The sequence below is a fragment of the Lolium rigidum genome, chromosome 1 (assembly GCF_022539505.1).
Source record: "Lolium rigidum isolate FL_2022 chromosome 1, APGP_CSIRO_Lrig_0.1, whole genome shotgun sequence".
In the NCBI taxonomy this organism is placed as follows: domain Eukaryota; kingdom Viridiplantae; phylum Streptophyta; class Magnoliopsida; order Poales; family Poaceae; genus Lolium; species Lolium rigidum.
Window position 1 is genome coordinate 129,169,557 of NC_061508.1, and position 5,177 is coordinate 129,174,733.

Genomic DNA, 5,177 nt, shown 5'->3' on the forward strand with positions numbered 1-5,177 from the left:
TGATTACATTATTTAGCAGTCGAAGATTTTGTCAGTTCCTTCCTGTTTGAAGCTGAGGTGATCACAGGTCAAACACTCTCACGAAGATTATCGTGGTTTGATGTATGGTCAGATGGTAAGTCATAACCTCTGGTGACAGTGTGTTCAACGTCGTCCTATTGAAGTGCTCGAAATCTCGATCGTCAAAAAGGCATTTCAACAAATCATTTGGTGAAATTTTATATTTGTGTAGATAGACGTCTAAATGCATGAACTCAAATGCGTTGGAAAGTACTCAATAACAGTGAAGAACTATCTCATCATTATTGGCTCTTTGCGACGAGATCAGGCCGTGCCTTCCTTAGCGTATGCGGGTACAACCTTTCGGCTTCCTCCAGGCCGCGCAATCGCCGAACCTGCGCTTTTGGGAACGGGCTGAGTCCGTCGGGGCACCACCTTGGCCGGTGGTACCTGTCTTCTTCCACTTCTCCCTCGTCTTCGAATCCTCAAGATCTGCCCAACGAGGTGACTCGGCGCGTTTGCTTTGTGGCGGGAGAGGCCCTAGGCGCTCGAACACGGACACGTTGGCTGCCTCCTTCTTTTCGGTTGCATTGCGGGCAATTGCCGATTGTGGGCAATCGGCTCATTCCTGAATCCCAGCGAGTGTCGAAGAAGGGGCGGTCCCAATGCACTGGCGTTGTCATCTTGCTCCCTTGATGCTTCCGTGGCACGGCGCTCGTGCTCCTCCTCATCGCGATCCTGCAGACGATATCTTCGGCTTCTCTAGCCGGACGATCTCCTCTATCATCGTAATCGGACCGTCGGCGTTGGTCATCGTCGACTCATATATTTGTTGAGGAGGTGATCGGAGAGGGGTCGCTGATATCTTATATTCTTCACCTCTCCCTCTGTGACATAGCGCTTGCCATCATGACGGAGCCGATCGCGTGGAGCGGCCTCCTCTGTATCCTTGCTATGAGAGCAGCTGCCCTCATCTCCATCTTTGCCGGAGTGGTTTCCAGGTCCTACCATGTTGATGCTGAACGAGGGACCTAGCTGGCAACCTTCGGGGTAGGTGATTTCCACCATGTTAACGGCGGGGAAGGGTTGGGTGTCGACCTTCATGGCGTGCTGGTTGAAAATTAGCCGCCCCTTCTCTATCGCCGCTTGGATGTGCTGACGCCACACCCGTGATCGTTGGTGGCATGGGAAAGCGAGTTGTGGAACTTGCGGTACGGCTTTCCGTTTGGCTCTTTCGCCGTGGGGAACTTGAGACCTTCGGGAACCGTCAAGCTTGTTTCTCCTTGAGCGGGAGGTCGAAGATTTGTTCGGTCTTGGTCACGTCAAAATCAAATCCCCAGGCGGCCACTGGTGGCTTTACCCATTTGCGGGCCACGGGGTTCCCCCGAGTCCACTCAGCCACTTGCTATCTCTTGGCCTCCCGCAGGCACTTCATCTTCCTCCGTATCGACCATAACTACTGCACGCTTGAACTTGTCTTGGTACGAGTCGGGGTGGCGGCTGTTCATATGCTTGATAGTTTACGAACCATGTGCGCCGGCGAGGGATAATCTGCTTGGGAGGCCATGTCCTTGAGCTGTGTTGCAAGGCCTCGCTACGCCAACTCGATCGCTTCCTTTTCGGTTATACGAACCGAATAACATCGGTTCCTAAGATTCCTGAAGCGGCTGGATGTATTCGTCACCGTTTCCCCGCGCTTCGACGTAGTTGTGCTAGATCGGCAATGCCGGACTCGGAAGCTTCGAATGGTATTGCATATGGAACTGTTCTTCCAATTGCTTCCAAGACTGGATGGAGTCTGCTGGCAAAGAGGTGTACCATCCAAAAGCCGATCCCGTGAGGGACTGTGAAAAGAGCCTCACGCGTAGCTGATCCGACACTGAAGCCGGTCCTAGTTGAGCCAAATATCGGCTGATGTGCTCGATGGAGCTGGAGCCATCTGATCCACTGAATTTGGAGAAGTCAGGGAGCCGATATTTAGGTGGCAGCGGGATCATCTCGTAATCGTCGGGGTACGGCTTGGAATAGCCGATTGCCCTTCTTTTCGGCATCATGCCGAAGCCGGTCTCTCGGTATGGTGCCGATCTGATCCGTTGTGCTGGCCGTAGGAGTTGCACTCGAAGATTCGCCGGGGTGGCGTACTTGGCCTGCCATGTTTGCTTTTCCAGCTCCGAGCCCGTCTGCAGGGAGCTGGGCTCGGGAGTTTCGTCGGTGTGGCGTATTTAGTTAGCCACGTCCGCTCTGTCGCCGACGTTCCTCCTGTCTTCGCCGGAGTCCCCGATGTTGTGGCCTGGTTTGTGAGTGCCCGGTCACCGCAATCCGGCACATACATGCACGCGTATCCATGAGGGATCTCCTTAGGCGCCTCCATTAAGAGCTGGTAGTCACTAGGGTCGCCACCAGTCCTGCAGACGAGGAATGCCGGTGTAGTCGGCACTTCGGCAGGTGCTGCCAACGCATATGGCAGCGGTGGACGGAGGCTGGAATGGCAACTCTCCTTGATGAGTCCCGAGAGCTGGTCTGACGGCGAGTGCCGGTGGCTCATGATCTCCTGGATCACGCGCGGAGCGACACGCTCCAACACGTTGACCAAGTTCTCGAGTGGCGGTGTAGCGAGTGAGCCACCGGGTAGTTGATCTCCTGCCGCGGACCCACGGTGCGTTCCTCCGACGGGGCAGAGAGTCTATCCCATCGAGCGCACCTTGCGGTGAGAACCCCTTCCATCGATGCCACCGGAGCGGGTTCTGCGAAAGAGCCGATGAGGTCGGCTTCGAGGGTAGCCGTGATCTCGTTGTATTGCTTCTTGAGGTCGTCAGGCGGATCCTCGTAGGTGGCTGGCGTGCCGTCCGCCATCTCAGATGTAGATGGCGATGTGGTTGATGTAGACGATTGTCCCACCGGCGTGCCGAGAATGTGTTGGTTGCCAAAACCCACCGGCGGACAGCGGCCTTGTCAACACCGTAGAGCCGGGAAGAGCCTAGAGCTGCGGTCGGCTGAGACCCCTCCGAGCGACGGCCCGCAATGCTCTTTCGGTCACACGCGGCGTTGCGAAGTGCAAGGGCGTGCCACCTGACCTATACCGGTCGGGGAAGGTGATGAGGGTGCCTCGCTTAGTTTCTGCGGGGCATACATGTAAACGTTAAATACGAGCCTCGATCGGCTCTCGGGTTATCCGTGAGATCGGCTCAAAGAGCCGATCCACCCATGATCCGTACGGGGTGCACGAATACTTGGTGGTCCTGCTTGATCAAGATAAAGCTAATGAGATCTACGACGATTTAGGGTTTTCACCGCATAATCGGATCATCCTACTCCGAGGTTGGGCCTTGCGGCCACGCACGGTGCTCGTAAGCCGATCCTAAACAAGGCCAAAAAACCAACATGAAGTTGATCCTAGGAACATCCCGTTTAGGACTTGCGAACGCCACCCTACGTGCCACTGGATCCTCCCCCTTTGTAAGGCCTAACTATTGCGAGATATTAAACTAATCCTTGTAGAACAAGGAGCAATCGTAACGGATCAGATCTACTAAATAATGATCAAGCGGGGTGCCGCCCCCACACCTGAGATAGGCGTGAGGGCGGCTAGATATGCAAGGGTTGCACTACGTAAGCATGCTTAAACGAAGAACAATGCTAACCCTAACACATCTAATGATAACTACGTTGCTCGCCATCAAAAGCGCTTCGGTGCGAGCAACGCATGAACAACGTGGGGCTTGTGCTTTGCCTAGATCGCAAGATGCGATCTAGGCGAGCATGTCGCTACCCGATAGAAACCCTCGAGACGAAGGAGTTGGCGATGCGCCGAGATTGGTTTGTTTTTGGGGTTGAACGTGAGTTGTCGTTTATTCCATAAACCCTAGGTACATATTTATAGTCCAGGGGACTTTCTAATGTGGGCGTGCACTAAACCGTGCACGAGTAAGATTCTATCTCTAAACTAAAATAATAAACTACTAAATAAAGATACACGGGCAATCCAGCCCAAAACCCTTCGTGCCAGGCCGCTTCAGAAATCTTCCACATGTAATCTTCCAAACCCGGCCCACCTCTGGATTCGTCCAAAATCTGGTGATAACAATTCTATACCCTACAACCACTCTTTGAGGAATGAGCTCATCATTATCATTAGGCACAACAGTCATACCTCCTTTCTTGGGAACGCAATGTACAGGACTAACCCATCTACTATCAGCAATAGGATATATAATACCGGCTTCAAGAAGTCGTAATACCTCATTCCTTACCACTTCCTTCATCTTAGGAATTAGACGACGACTGAGGTTCAACAACAGGCTTTGCATCATCTTCCATATTAATAGCATGTTGGCAAATAGATGGAGAAATCCCCTTCAAATCATCAAGAGTGTAGCCAATAGCTCCTCGGTGTTTCTTCAATATTTGCAATAATCTTTCTTCTTCAAACTACGTAAGCTTAGAACTAATAATAACAGGATATATTTTCTTATCATCAATATGAGCATATTTAAGATTATCGGGTAAAGGCTTTAAATCAAAAACAGGATCTTCCTTAGGTGGCGGTGTTGTACCCAAATCTTCCACCGGTAAATCGTGCTTGAGAATAGGTTGGCGAAGAAAGATTTCCTCAAGTTCATCTCTTTCTTTCCTAAAAATTTCACTCTCGCTATCCTCCAAATGTTGCTGCAAAGGATTGTTAGGAACAAGAACAATAGATGCACACTTGCTCCATTTTAAAATCATTACTAGGCAAATCAGCTTTATAAGGAGTTTTAGTAAATTTAGAGAAGTTAAACTCATAAGATTCACCAGCAAATTTAGTCAAAATTTTCTCTTTCTTGCAATCTATAATAGCTCCACAAGTATTTAGAAAAGGTCTACCAAAAATGATAGGACAATAATCACTAGCGAGCAGAACCAAGTACCAAAAAGTCAGCGAGGATATTTAATCTTACCACATAGAACTTCCACATCTCGAACAATACCAATTGGAGAAATAGTTTCTCTATTAGCCAGCTGAATAACCACATCAATATCTTCAAGTTCACAAGAATCAATTTCGTGCATAATCTCCGTGTAAAGCTCATACGGAATAGCACTAACACTTGCACCAATATCACATAATCCATAATAGCAATGATCACCAATTTTAACGAGATAGCATAGGAACACTAGCTTGTTTGGGTTTATTAGGA